Below are 16,061 nucleotides of genomic sequence, written 5' to 3' on the forward strand. Positions count from 1 at the left end.
TATTCAGAAAATAATATTTCCCTTTCTCATCAGAATTTTACTATTTCAGTCCTAATACTAAATTGAATCCTATCAATTTGGTATCTAGAGCCTCGGTTACGATCTCGTTAGTGGATGGTAAGTACGAGAAGCACCATGGAAAACAGAGTTGACGCAATTGAACAAAGGGTGAGCAACATTGAAGCAACGGTGGAGCAGATTCGTCAATTGGCATTGGAACAGCAAGCACGACCTCAGGTCACAGTGGACCAGATTCGCCAGCTCATCCAAGAGTAAATTGTTCGTCGTCACCGGCGACAAGGACAGAGAAGAAATCACAGCGATGAAGAGGACGATTGGAGTGATAACAACACAGCATCGTTGGGATCAAGAGAACGACCATGACGACGTGATGGTGGGAACCGATTGGGATTTGTGGGAAGTATGAGGAGATTGGAAATTTCGGTTTTCAAGGGAGATGATGCGTATGGGTGGCTGGTACGGGTTGAACGCTACTTTCGTTTAAATGAAATACGCGTGCAGGACAAGGTGGACACAGTGGTGTTAGAAATAGAGGAAAAGGCTTTGAACTGGTTTCAATGGTGGGAAGAACAAACACCATTGAGAACCTGGGAGGAGTTTAAGATGGCAGCCATAAGAAGGTTTCAACCAGGATTGTTACATAATCCTTTGGGACCATTGTTGAGCCTCAGACAGAGGAGTACTGTGATGGAATATAGAGACAAGTTTGTAATGTTGGTAGCACCCCTACGCAAAGAAGAAAGAGTAATGCTAGATTCAATTTTTTTGAATGGATTGAAGGAGGAAATTCAAGCAGAGTTGAAGCTTTATGAGAGCCACGATCTAGCTGAGATAATGGATCGTGCCCTACTCATTGAAGAGAAGAATGAAGTTATGATTAGAAGAGGAACTGCTTGGAAGGAGAGAGGTGGTACCTCTAGATTTAGAGATCCGGGGGATTTCGGTAATGTTAGGAGGGACGTTGAGAAAGGGGCAACGGTGAATAATGAGAAGTACAAGGGAAAAAAGTTAAACCCTTCAGAGCTAGAGGAGAGAAGTAAGAAGGGATTATGCTTTAAATGCGGGGATAAGTGGAATAGAGAGCACATTTGCAAGTTCAAACACATGAATTTGAGATTGTGTGAAGGTAGTAGTGACGAAGAGGAGGAAGAGTGGGCTGTTGCAGAAGTGAAGAGAGAAGAGGGGGAAAGAAAAGAGTTAAAAACCTTGCAATTGTCCATACAAAGCAAGGAAGGATTTACTTCAAATAAATCCTTCAGAGTTTGGGTGGAAATAGGAGACAGAAGGGTACTTACCTTAATTGATTCTGGAGTTACAAGCAATTTTATAGCTTCAAGATTAGTAGAAGAGCTGGAATTGAAGTTAGTAGATACACCTACTTATATCATTGAAGTGGGGAATGGCGAGAAAGTGAAGAAGCAAGGGGTGTGTGAAGACCTGGAATTTCAAATTCAAGGGGTACAATTTCATCAACATTTTTTTCTAATGGATTTAGGGGGTACAAAAATGGTGTTAGGAATGGATTGGTTGGATAGCTTGGGCAACATAGAAGCCAATTTTGGAAAATTATGCTTGCAATGGGTGTGGGTTTTTCAAAATTGGCTCTAAATACCAGTATAGCTACCTGGAAAGCTATATTGAAGACAATAGCACTAGAAGGTGTGGGTTTTTATGTTCAAACATTGCAGGAGGATAAGGGAGAAGGAGTGAATTCTGAAGAATGGCAAGGTATTGTGGAAGAATTTCCTGATGTATTTAATATGCCTAACAGCATGCCACCTCAAAGGGATCATGATCATGCTATAATGCTAAAACCAGATGCCAACATTCCAAATTTAAGACCCTACAGGTACCCTTATTATCAAAAGAATGAGATAGAAAAAATTGTAAGGAAATACTCCAAGCAGGCATTATCAGACATAGTACAAGTCCTTTCTCTAGTCCAGTTTTGCTAGTGAAAAAGAAAGATGGGGGATGGAGATTTTGCACCGATTACAGGGCTTTGAATAAGGTAATTGTCCCTAACAAATTCCTTATACCAGTCATAGATGAATTTCTATATGAACTTAGCGGTGCTGTTATTTTTTCTAAGTTGGATCTGAAGTCTGGATATCACCAGATAAGAATGAAAGACAGTGACATAGCAAAAACTGCTTTCAGAACTCATGAAGGCCACTATGAATATTTGGTCATGGCTTTTGGCTTAACTAATGCACCTTCAACCTTTCAAGCCTTAATGAATGAAGTGTTGAGGCCATACATGAGAAAATGTGCATTGGTATTTTTTGATGATATCTTGATATACAGTACAAGTAGGGAAGATCATGTGAAACATTTGAAGGAAATATTACAAGTTTTGAGAAGTCATAAATTGTTTGCTAACCAGAAGAAATGTTCCTTTGGCCAAGTTGAAATTGAGTATTTGGGCCACATCATCTCAGGGAAAGGAGTGTCTGCTGATCCAAAGAAAATAGAGGATATGTTGAAATGGCCTTATCCTAAGGACCTAAAGAGTTTAAGGGGTTTTTAGGATTGACTGGGTATTACAGAAAGTTTGTTAAGAATTATAGCAAAATATCATGAACTTTGACTCAATTGTTAAAAAAGGACAGTTTTAAATCGGGTGCAAAAGCTCAACAAGCATTTGAAGCACTGAAAAGTGCTATGACAACTATACCTGTTCTTATCATGCCTAATTTCAACAAGGAATTTTTAGTAGATACTGATGCTTCAGGAAAAGGTGTGGGAGTTGTACTGATGCAGGAAGGAAGGCCAGTGGCTTACATGAGTCAAACCTTGTCAGAAAGAGCTCAAGGGAAGTCAGTATATGAGAGGGAATTAAAGGCGATTGTGACGGCCATACAAAAATGGAGACCTTACTTGTTAAGTAAGCATTTTCAAGTACACACCGACCAGAAAAGCTTGAAATTTTTGACTGAGCAGAAGGTGTTAGGAGGAGATCAACAGAAGTGGTTAGCAAAATTGATGGGATATGATTTTGAAGTTAAGTATAAACCTGGGAAGGAAAATAGTGTTGCTGATGCACTGTCAAGGCAGATGCTATATACTAATATCACAATGGTGCAGTGTGAAGCATGGGATGGGTTAGATGAAGAGGTGAATGGGGATGAGAAACTGAAGAGCATAGTACAAGCTTTAATTGCTGATCCTAAGAGTCAAACAGGGTACCAATTGAAGGGTGGAAAACTATACCATGAAGGAAGAATTGTGCTACCGAAGAAATCACATAGGATAGCTTGGATTTTGCATGAGTTTCATGATACAGCCAGTGGGGGCCATTCTGGTTACCTTAGAACCTACAAAAAAAATCTCTAGTGTGGTGTATTGGGAAGGTATGAGAAAAAGTATCAAGAATTATGTGGAAGCGTGTGAAGTATGTCAAAGAAATAAATATCAAACTATCAGCCCTGGATGTTTGGTTCAACCTTTACCCGTGCCTACTCAAATTTGGACAGATATCTCCATGGATTTCATAGGAGGATTACCCAAGGCTCAAGGTATTGACACTATTATGGTGGTGGTGGATAGATTAACCAAGTATGCTCATTTTTTACCTGTCAGTCATCCCTATACAGTGAAGGATATAGCTGACCTCTTTGTTAGAGAGATTGTCAGATTACACGGATTTCCCAGTTCAATAGTATCAGACAGGGATAAGGTCTTTTTAAGTATCTTCTGGTCAGAGTTATTTAAGCAGGCAGGTACAAAGCTGAAATACAGTAGTGCATATCACCCTCAGTCTGATGGACAGACTAAAGTTGTGAATAGATGCTTAGAGACATATTTAAGGTGTGTGACATGAAGGCAACCAAAGCAGTGGCCTAAGTTGTAACAGCCCGATTTTTCGCTAGATTTATTTTATTTATTATTTATGTGTGCTATATGTGCTCATGTGTGATTATTTGCCTCTGTGTGTATTTTTGGTTGGGAATCGTAGAATTCGGTGTTAGAAGGGTATTTTAGTCATTTTGGACTTAAGGGCCTTTAGGTCATTTTGAGAGTAGGGGTAATTTTGTAATTTTGCAGGAAGTTATTTTTTTTTAGTGTTTAGTGAGAGTTACTATTTTACCAAGTTACTAGAGGGTGTAGTAATTATTTTATTTACCGTTAAGTGACCGTTAAGGTTATATTTTACCGGTAAGTGAGTAGTAACATTTTGAGGTTGAATTAGAAATGGGTTAGGCCCATTAAGGTTTGTGAGATAAGCCCATTAAGTAAGCCTTTATGAACTAATGTTAGTGAGAAGAGATAGGGTTACAAACATTTTCATTTGATTTTCATTTGAGAAGAGAAGAGATAGAGGCTAGAGGGAAGAACAAGAACAAGGGTTAGAAGGCAAAGAAGGGATTCATCATCTAGGAGCTAAATTGAAGCTTGGGTTAGAGAATCTTGGTGCTAGAGGTAAGAGGGTTAGGTTTCAACCATAATTCATCTTTTTTTTTTCTTTACCCATTTTTGTTAAATTGATGAATTAACTCTAATTGTTGTAAATTCGTGCATGATTATTGTTGTTATGTTTGAGAACATGATTTGTATGATAATTGCAAGTTAGTATGTGAATTAACATGTTCAAATGCATAGTTGTTGATGCTTTGTGTTCTTGAGCAAATTTGATGAAAAATGAAGTTGTAGTGATGAATTGTGCATGAATTTGTGTTCATTAGTTGTTGTTGATGATTGTTGAACTGTTGGAATCAAATTACTATGACTGGAATCGTTATTTATGGATTTGGGGAGAAATTTGTGGTTGTGTTGGTTTTTGAGAAAATTCAATGATTTTGATGAAATGAGTCAAATTGTTGTTTCTAATGCATGATTCATGTTTGTTTAAGTGTATTGAACCTATTTTGACCCATAAACATTTTTTGGAACATGGTTTGGGAGTTGGGGATTTGAAAAATGGGATTTTGGGTGAAAATAGTGTGAAACCCGTAACAGTTGAAGAAATTCGCCAGAATTTCGCTAATAGCGAAACTCTCTGGACTTTTTTCGCTGTTGGCGAAAATTTCGCTAATAGCGAAATTGTCTGAAGAATTTCGCTAATAGCTCAGATTTCGCTAATAGCGAAATTGCCCAGAAACAGCTTTTCTGTTTTGTTCATTTGAGCTTTTGGGGACCAATCCAATACTTCTAAAATGTTTCTTTGGACTTAATTAACCTCTGTTTATGCCTTTAATCCTACTGGAACATGATTTGATTTGGTTTGGACTTGAATTCGTGAAAATCGTCTAACTTTTGTAAAAACGGTCCTAACGTCGATTTTTCCAAAAACTCGTTTTCTCCGGAAATTGAAGTGGGATTAGAGTTGAATAATGTTTATATGATTTCTAAAAATGGTTGTGATTGGTTCCATCAAGTTTGAACTTGTTTTGCTTTGAAAATGGAAAATTTTGTGAAAACTGACAAAATGAGACGAACTTTGAGTTTTTTGTGAATTCGTCGAATTTGGCCGATGAAATGCTTATGTAACCTCTACTGCACACATATGTGAATTGTGAGAATACAAGGCATAGGAAATTGAGCTTGTTTACTTGGTTTTGACTCAAATGTTCAATTAATTTAATGTTGTGATTTTGAGAGACGAACGTGACTAAAGATGATTTTTGAGAATCAATTGATTGTGAATCCTTTATGGAGAGTTATTATATGTTATGTGAAGATGATTGGTGGTGTATTTATGTGACAACTACATATTGTGTGATTTTTGGATGTTGTTGGTGATTGTATATATGATATGTGGTGGTGAATTGTTAATGATTGCATATATACAAGTATTGGTGATGGTGAGGTGATTATTGTTTGTGTGAACATATGCATTTGTAGTTGAGTCATATGTTCATGCATACATGACTGATGGTGGTGGATTTTATATCCAATGGAGGTGATTACGATGTTTTTGTTGCATCGAAGGTGACGACCTTGAGGTGTTTGGTACCACATGCATCTAGATGAGTCTAGAGACATTGCATAAACTGTTGGTGGATTGAATTGCATTAAGATGTGCTTGATGATTGATTTTTGCTAATTGTAATTGTGGATTGAATTGTTAATTGTTGATTGACAAGGTAAGGTTGTGATATGTGTATGATATATTCGCTAAGGTGAACTTGGAATGATAGTGATGAATTATATGTAGGTTGTGCATGCTTGTGAATACATGCTTGATTTGTTATTCTTGAATATATTCTTTCATTTCCAATGTTCATATTAAACCTTTTTTAATATGGATTATGATGATGTAATGTTAACCCTCAGTGGTTTACCACCTACCTTTCTGTATGGACGGGTAGATGGAGTGCAGGATGCTTAGTCTGTTTTGCTTGATGTTGCCGAGGAGTGGAGTTCCTCTTTTATCTATGCAAGTGTCTAGATTAGGGCTCTGATCTAGGGTAGTTCCTGCATGTTGTTTCATTTGATATTGTATTTGGAGTTGAGATGTTATTGTTGTTGAAGTTTGGAGGATACATTTGTATTATGTTGAGATTTGTAGTTGTTTTATGGATTATATGTATGTTCCGCTGCTATGTTATGTAACATGATCTTTATGCATGTATTTTTGTGGTTTGATTCGAAGACGTAGTATCTATTTCTAGAATATGTCTGATGTATTCACGCGATTTACCGCTTATTAGAAATAGGGTGTTACAAGTTGGTATCAGAGCCTGGTTAGTCTTGTCCAGACTAGTAGACTAGTGTTTGTTGATACTCCCTGTTAGTATACGAATGGTAATGAGTTACCTTCGGTACTTGTTCTTGTGTTGTTGTGCTGTTGTTCTTATCTGTTGGTTGGTTTTGTGTAGAAGTGAGATGGCCGGTTGTAGAGATGATGGAGCAATTGCTCAGGCTTTGACTTTGATGGCTCAGGTGTTGGCTCAGGTTAATGAGCAGGCGGCGGTTGGTCATCGTGATCCTGGTGAGGCGGAGGAGCGGAGGTTGGATTGTTTCTTGCGAAACCGTCCGACGACGTTCAAGGGTAGGTATGACCCGGATGGAGCTCAGAGTTGGATACAAGCCATGAAGAGGATCTTTCGTGCTATGGTGACTAGTGAGGATCAGAAGGTCAGGTTGGCTACTCACATGCTTGCTGAGGAGGCTGAGTATTGGTGGACCAATGCTAAGGGAAGGCTTGAGGCTGGTGGAGCTGTGACTTGGGCTAGGTTCAAGACTGAGTTTTTGAGGAAGTACTTTCCTGAGGATTTGAGGACCAAGAAGGAAGTGGAATTCTTGAACTTGAAGCAAGAGAACCGTTCGGTGGCTGAGTATGCAGCGAAGTTTGAGGAGCTTTCGAGGTTTTGTCCGTACATCAATGCGGAGGATGCTATGGTTACTAAGTGTGTGAAGTTTGAAAGCGTTTTGAGGCCCGACACTATCAGTATATGTGTATTCAGGAGATCCGTGATTTTGATACTTTAGTGCATAAGTGCCGTATGTTTGATGATGCTGGAAGGGCTAAGGTTAATCACTACAAGGCTCAGAATGAGAAGAAAGGAAAGGGTCATGGTTTGGGGAAGCCGTACAACAAGGACAAAGGCAAGAAGAGAGAATCTGGTGGAGGCACTAAGGTGAATGTTGCTGAGGTGAGGTGCTACAAGTGTGGTACATTGGGTCATTTTGCTAATGATTGCAAGGGTGGTGAGAAATGCTACAAGTGTGGAGAAGCAGGTCACAGGCTGTTGAGTGCAAGAAGGAGATCACTTGCTACAATTGTGGTGAGAAGGGGCATATCAGTACTAAGTGTACCAAGCCGAAGAAGGCGGCGGGAAAGGTGTTCGCATTGAATGCGGATGAGGTGGAGCATCCGGATAATCTCATCTGAGGTATGTGTTTTATCAATAGTACTCCTTTGATTGCAATTATTGATACTGGTGCTACGCATTCTTTTATTGCGGTTAGTTGTGTTGAACGTTTAGGTTTGGTTGTGACTCCGTTGTCTCGTGGGATGGTTATTGACACCCTGGCTAGTGGTTCGGTGACTACTTCTTTTGTGTGTGCTAAGTGTCCTGTTAGTTTTGGTAATGTGGATTTTGAGTTGGATCTTGTGTGTCTTCCGTTGAAGCATATGGACGTGATTTTCGGTATGGATTGGATGTTGACTTTTGGTGTTAACATTAATTGTTTGACCAAGAGTGTCACGTTTTCTAAGCCAGTAGCTGAGGAAGGTGAAAAGTTCTTAACCGCGGAGCAAGTGAAGAAGTCTTTGGACGGTGAAGCTAGTGTGTTCATGATGTTTGCTTCCTTGAAGGAAAGTAGTGAGAAAGGGGTTGGTGATTTGTCGGTAGTGCAAGAGTTTCCAGAAGTTTTTCCGAACGACATTACCGAGTTGCCGCCGAAGAGGGAAGTTGCGTTTGTAATTGATTTGGTTCCGGGAATGAGTCCTATTTCGATTGCGCCTTATCGGATGTCTGCATCAGAGTTGGGTGAGTTAAAGAAGCAGTTGGAAGAGTTGCTCGAGAAGCAGTTTATCAGGCCGAGTGTTTCTCCGTGGGGTGCTCCTGTGTTGTTGGTTAAGAAGAAAGATGGAAGCATGAGGTTATGTGTGGATTATCGGCAGTTGAACAAAGTGACAATCAAGAATCGGTATCCGCTCCCGAGGATTGATGATTTGATGGATCGGTTGGTTGATGCAGAAGTGTTCAGCAAGATTGACTTGAGATCAGGATATCATCAGATTAGAGTGAAGGCGGAAGATATATCCAAAACTGCATTCAGAATGAGGTATGGACACTATGATTATTCTGTGATGCCATTTGGAGTATCTAATGCGCCAGGTGTTTTCATGGAATATATGAATAAAATATTTCATCCTTTTCTGGACCGTTTTGTGGTGGTGTTCATAGATGATATTTTGGTGTATTCGAAGTCTGAAGAAGAGCATGCCGAGCATTTGAGGATTGTGTTGGGAGTGTTGAAGGAGAAGAAGTTGTTTGCTAAGTTGTCGAAGTGTGAGTTTTGGTTGCGGGAAGTGAGTTTCCTTGGTCATGTGATTTCTAAAGGTGGTATTGCCGTGGATCCGTCGAAGGTTGATGCGGTGTTTCAGTGGGAATCACCTAAGTCTGTTTTTGAAGTTAGAAGTTTTCTTGGATTGGCAGGTTATTATCGGAGGTTCATTGAGGGATTCTCTAAGTTGGCGTTGCCCTTGACGCATTTGACTCGGAAAGGACAAGCTTATGTTTGGGATGCTAAGTGTGAGAAGAGTTTCCAAGAGTTGAAGAAGAGGTTGGCTTCAGCTCCAGTGTTGATTTTGCCGAATCCGAAGGAATCGTTTGTTGTGTATTGTGATGCTTCTAAGATGGGTCTTGGTGGTGTGCTTATGCAGAATCGTCAAGTTGTGGCTTATGCTTCAAGGCAGTTGAAAGTGCATGAGAAGAATTATCCGACTCATGATTTGGAATTGGCAGCTGTTGTGTATGTATTGAAGATTTGGAGGCATTATATGTATGGTTCTAAGTTTGAGGTGTTCAGTGATCACAAGAGTTTGAAGTATTTGTTCGACTAGAAGGAGTTGAATTTGAGGCAGATGAGATGGTTAGAGTATCTTAAGGATTTTGATTTTCAATTGAGTTACCATCCTGGGAAGGCGAATGTTGTTACTAATGCTTTAAGTAGGAAGTCGTTGCATATGTCTGCTTCAATGGTGAAAGAGTTGGAGTTGATTGAACAGTTTCGAGATTTGAGTTTGGTTAGTGAGTTGACGCCAGATGGTGTGAGGTTGGGAATGTTGAAGCTGACAAGTAATATATTGGAAGAGATTAAGAATGGCCAGAAGGAAGATTTGGAGTTGGTTGATCGTGGATGAGAACGGTGTTTTGATGTTTCGTGATCGTGTTTGTGTACCGAGAGTTCTTGAGCTTAAGAGAAGGATTTTGGAAGAAGGTCATAGAAGTAGTTTGAGTATTCATCTAGGAACGACTAAGATGTATCAGGATTTGAAGAAGTTGTTTTGGTGGCCTGGAATGAAGAAGGATGTTGCGGGATTTGTGTATGCTTGTTTGGTTTGTCAGAAATCTAAGATTGAACATCAGAGACCGTCAGATTTGATGCAACCGTTGTTTGTGCCAGAGTGGAAGTGGGATAGTATATCAATGGACTTTGTTGGAGCATTGCCCAAGACTGTTAAGGGTTTTGACTCTATTTGGGTGATTGTTGATCGGTTGACAAAGTCGGTACATTTTGTTCCTATTAAGACCGGTATGTCTGGCGAAGTTGGCTGAGATCTACATTGAGCAGATTGTTAGATTGCATGGTGTTCCTCCTAGTATTGTGTCGGATCGGGATCCGAGGTTTACTTCCAAGTTTTGGGAGAGTTTGCAAGATGCTTTAGGGACTAAGTTGAGGTTGAGTTCTGCTTATCATCCGCAGACTGATGGTCAGACGGAGAGGACTATTCAGAGTTTGGAAGATTTGTTGAGAGCTTGTGTGTTGGAGCAAGGTGTCAGTTGGATTGAATGTTTACCGTTGATTGAGTTCACTTACAACAACAGTTTTCATTCTAGTATCGGAATGGCACCATTTGAGGCTTTGTATGGTCGGAGGTGTAGGACTCCTTTGTGTTGGTATGAGTCAGGAGAAAGTGTTTTGTTAGGACCGGATGTTGTGCAAGAGACTACGGAAAAGATTAAGATGATCCAAGAGAAGATGAAAGCATCTCAGAGTAGGCAGAAGAGTTATCATGACAAGAGGAGGAAGGACCTTGAGTTTCAGGTTGGTGAGCATGTGTTTCTAAGAGTTAATCCTGTAACCGGTGTTGGTCGTGCTTTGAAGTGTCGGAAGTTGACTCCTCGTTTTGTTGGACCCTTTGAGATTGTTGAGAAGGTTGGGGTTGTAGCGTATCGGATTGCCTTACCACCATCTTTGTCGAATCTTCATGATGTGTTTCATGTGTCTCAGTTGCGGAAGTATGTGTATGATGCGTCTCATGTGATTCAAGTGGATGATTTGGAAGTAAGGGATAATTTGACTGTTGAGACTTGGCCAGTGAGGATTGACGATCGTGAAGTGAAACGTTTGCGTGGCAAGGAGGTCGTTTTGGTTAAAGTGATTTGGGTTGGACCGACTGGTGAGAGTGCCACTTGGGAATCGGAGAGTAGGATGAGGGTTGCGTATCCAGAGTTGTTTCCTTCAGGTAATTTTCGAGGGCGAAAATTCTTTTTAGTGGGGGAGAGTTGTAACAGCCCGATTTTTCGCTAGATTTATTTTATTTATTATTTATGTCTGTTATATGTGCTCATGTGTGATTATTTGCCTCTGTGTGTATTTTTGGTTGGGAATCGTAGAATTCGGTGTTAGAAGGGTATTTTAGTCATTTTGGACTTAAGGGCATTTTGGTCATTTTTAGAGTAGGGGTAATTTTGTAATTTTGCATGAAGTTATTTTTTTTTTTAGTGTTTAGTGAGAGTTACTATTTTACCAAGTTACTAGAGGGTGTCGTAATTATTTTATTTACCGTTAAGTGACCGTTAGGGTTATATTTTACCGGTAAGTGAGTAGTAACATTTTGAGGTTGAATTAGAAATGGGTTAGGCCCATTAAGGTTTGTGAGATAAGCCCATTAAGTAAGCCTTTATAAACTAATGTTAGTGAGAAGAGATAGGGTTACAAACATTTTCATTTCATTTTCATTTGAGAAGAGAAGAGATAGAGGCTAGAGGGAAGAACAAGAACAAGGGTTAGAAGGCAAAGAGGGGATTCATCATCTAGGAGCTAAATTGAAGCTTGGGTTAGAGAATCTTGGTGCTAGAGGTAAGAGGGTTAGGTTTCAACCATAATTCATCTTTTTTTTTTCTTTACCCATTTTTGTTAAATTGATGAATTAACTCTAATTGTTGTAAATTCGTGCATGATTATTGTTGTTATGTTTGAGAACATGATTTGTATGATAATTGCAAGTTAGTATGTGAATTAACATGTTCAAATGCATAGTTGTTGGTGCTTTGTGTTCTTGAGCAAATTTGATGAAAAATGAAGTTGTAGTGATGAATTGTGCATGAATTTGTGTTCATTAGTTGTTGTTGATGATTGTTGAACTGTTGGAATCAAATTACTATGACTGGAATCGTTATTTATGGATTTGGAGAGAAATTTGTTGTTGTGTTGGTTTTTGGGAAAATTCAATGATTTTGATGAAATGAGCCAAATTGTTGTTTCTAATGCATGATTCATGTTTGTTTAAGTGTATTGAACCTATTTTGACCCATAAACATTTTCTGGAACATGGTTTGGGAGTTGGGGATTTGAAAAATGGGATTTTTGGTGAAAATAGTGTGAAACCCGTAACAGCTGAAGAAATTCGCCAGAATTTCGCTAATAGCGAAACTCTCTGGACTTTTTTCGCTGTTGTCGAAAATTTCGCTAATAGCGAAATTGTCTGAAGAATTTCGCTAATAGCTCAGATTTCGCTAATAGCGAAATTGCCCAGAAACAGCTTCTCTGTTTTGTTCGTTTGAGCTTTTGGGGACCAATCCAATACTTCTAAAATGTTTCTTTGGACTTAATTAACCTTTGTTTATGCCTTTAATCCTACTGGAACATGATTTGATTTGGTTTGGACTTGAATTCGTGAAAATCGTCTAACTTTTGTAAAAACGGTCCAAACGTCGATATTTCCAAAAACTCGTTTTCTCCGGAAATTGAAGTGGGATTAGAGTTGCATAATGTTTATATGATTTCTAAAAATGGTTGTGATTGGTTCCATCAAGTTTGAACTTGTTTTGCTTTGAAAATGGAAAATTTTGTGAAAACTGACAAAATGAGACGAACTTTGAGTTTTTTGTGAATTCGTCGCATTTGGCCGATGAAAACGAGTTTACTTGGTTTTGACTCAAATGTTCAATTAATTTAATGTTTACTTGTGAGAATACAAGGCATAGGCAATTGAGCTTGTTTACTTGGTTTTGACTCAAATGTTCAATTAATTTAATGTTGTGATTTTGAGAGACGAACGTGACTAAAGATGATTTTTGAGAATCAATTGATTGTGAATCCTTTATGGAGAGTTATTATATGTTATGTGAAGATGATTGGTGGTGTATTTATGTGACAACTACATGTTGTGTGATTTTTGGATGTTGTTGGTGATTGTATATATGATATGTGGTGGTGAATTGTTAATGATTGCATATATACAAGTATTGGTGATGGTGAGGTGATTATTGTTTGTGTGAACATATGCATTTGTAGTTGATTCATATGTTCATGCATACATGACTGATGGTGGTGGATTTTATATCCAATGGAGGTGATTACGATGTTTTTGTTGCATCGAAGGTGACGACCTTGAGGTGTTTGGTACCACATGAATCTAGATGAGTCTAGAGACATTGCATAAACTGTTGGTGGATTGAATTGCATTAAGATGTGCTTGATGATTTATTTTTGCTAATTGTAATTGTGGATTGAATTGTTAATTGTTGATTGACAAGGTAAGGTTGTGATATGTGTATGATATATTCGCTAAGGTGAACTTGGAATGATAGTGATGAATTATATGTAGGTTGTGCATGCTTGTGAATACATGCTTGATTTGTTATTCTTGAATATATTCTTTCATTTCCAATGTTCATATTAAACCTTTTTTTTTATATGGATTATGATGATGTAATGCTAACCCTCAGTGGTTTACCACCTACCTTTCTGTATGGACGGGTAGATGGAGTGCAGGATGCTTAGTTTGTTTTGCTTGATGTTGCCGAGGAGTGGAGTTCCTCTTTTATCTATGCAAGTGTCTAGATTAGGGCTCTGATCTAGGGTAGTTCTTGCATGTTGTTTCATTTGATTATGTATTTGGAGTTGAGATGTTATTGTTGTTGAAGTTTGGAGGATACATTTGTATTATGTTGAGATTTGTAGTTGTTTTATGGATTATATGTATGTTCCGCTGCTATGTTATGCAACATGATCTTTATGCATGTATTTTTGTGGTTTGATTCGAAGACGTAGCATCTATTTCTAGAATATGTCTGATGTATTCACGCGTTTTACCGCTTATTAGAAATAGGGTGTTACATGAGTGGCTGGCATGGGCAGAATATTGGTACAATACCAATTTTCATGCATCACTACAAAGTACCCCTTTTGAAGTGTTATATGGAAGAAAACCCCCCGTGTTAATCAGAGGTGATGCAAGCTTCTCAGCAGTGCAAGAGGTGAACAAGTTGACAGTAGAAAGAAATATGCTAAGAGAAATGCAGGAGCAATAACTCAAGGCACATGAAAGAATGAGGGCTCAGGCAAACAAACATAGAAAAGAAGCAGAGTTTGAGGTGGGGGAGATGGTTTATTTGAAAATAGCTCCTTATAAGCTGAAAAATTAGCTAAGAGATATAATCAAAAGCTTAGCCCTAGATACTATGGGCCTTATGAAGTGCTTCAGAGGATAGGTGATGTAGCCTATAAGTTGAAGCTACCAGAAGACACTAGGGTCCATCCAGTGTTTCATGCATCATTATTGAAGAAAACTATTACCCCTAACATTGAGCCCCAACCACTACCGACTTGTATGAATGAAGACTGGCACCTAGAACTGGGTCCCGAGAAGGTTTTGGACCGGAGATGGAATGCACAGGGAGATGTTGAAGTACTGGTCAAATGGGAACGCTTACCAGAGTTTGAGAATTCATGGGAACACATGGAGAAGTTCAGGAAAGAGTTTCCAGGATTCCTACTTGAGGACAAGGAGATATTTGAAGGGGGAGGAATTGATAGTTTTGAGAGAATCTATAAAAGGAAACAAGGGAACAATAATGTAGAAAGTCAAAACAATAATGCAGAGGATCAAAACAATAATACAGAGGATCAAAACAATAATGAAGAGAATCAGAATCATAACTGATAATTGTGAATCTGATGGATATATAGAGATGGAAAGTTCAGTAGTGAGGACAGGAAAAATTAGTATGTAGTCTCACTACATTGGGTGATTCTAGGTGTCTCGAATTATCTAGGCTATCTTAACTTTTCTGCACTCGTAATTTTCATTTTTCATCCATTGTACATTTGAACTCTAACTGGATTATTCAGAAAATAATATTTCCCTTTCTCATCAGAATTTTACTATTTCAGTCCTAATACTAAATTGAATCCTATCAGTAGAATTCTCAAATTGCTCTAACATTTCATTGTCAGAATCTTAGACATCAAACTTGACGTGTATTGATTCTTCAACCTATTTAGTTTCAGAGTTATACAGTCTGTATGCATTTGAGCGTTCAAAATATCCTAAGATAATGCACTTAGAAGAAGAAAAAGGTAGTTCAGGATGCCCAGTCAAAGAACTTCAAATTAAATTATGTGTTGTGTATTCGATCAATGAAGAAATGGACAAGGTCAGAAACAATGACTTCTGTTGTTTTTGGAATTCCAAACTGTTGTATTTGGATTTCCAAATTCTATTATCTACCGAAGTTGTTACTAGGTTGAGTCACGATCAGGTCGCTCTCTTTAAGACGTTTCGTGGCACTACCCAAAATTGTGCAAGGTAGACTATCAACCACGTCGCCTCCAGGATAAAACAAGCCCAGCTACAACTGTGCGGTTAACTACAGCACTGTAGAAAACCGTTCGAGAATTACACCTTCAAATATGGTACTAAGACCACTCTTTAATACTGAAACCACTTTAATATGGTATTATTACCATTCTATTATGGTGCTAAGACCACTCAAATATGGTGTTTCCACCATTCTAACCTTTAAGTTCTCCAAACTATCAATATGGTACTATGACCACTCAAATATGGTGTTACCACCATTTCTCCTCAAATAAAATTATTGAATAATTTTTATATACCGTTAAGATCATTCTTGATTCCGACGGGACATTGTTTATTCCAAATAGGGACTATGATCTTAAAAGTAGTCTTTATTCCGAAGGGACATATATTATCGAAGGGACTATGAACTTAAGACCATTCTTAATTCCGAAGGGACATTAAACCGAAAAGGGACTATGGTCTTAAGAACACTCTTAATTCCGAAGGGACAGAAAGGAGTAGAAAAAGGAGAAGGACTTGTTAAACAAGTCGA

The 16,061-nt window shown here is 38.5% G+C and overlaps 1 pseudogene; it reads left to right on the forward strand.

Moving 5' to 3' along the window:
* Positions 1–114: 114 nt before the first annotated feature.
* Positions 115–15,017, forward strand: LOC146914898 (uncharacterized; annotated as a pseudogene).
* Positions 15,018–16,061: the final 1,044 nt, after the last annotated feature.

This window comes from Medicago sativa, chromosome 6 (assembly GCF_051527215.1).
Source record: "Medicago sativa cultivar Bolivia chromosome 6, Bolivia_mono, whole genome shotgun sequence".
Lineage (NCBI taxonomy): Eukaryota > Viridiplantae > Streptophyta > Magnoliopsida > Fabales > Fabaceae > Medicago > Medicago sativa.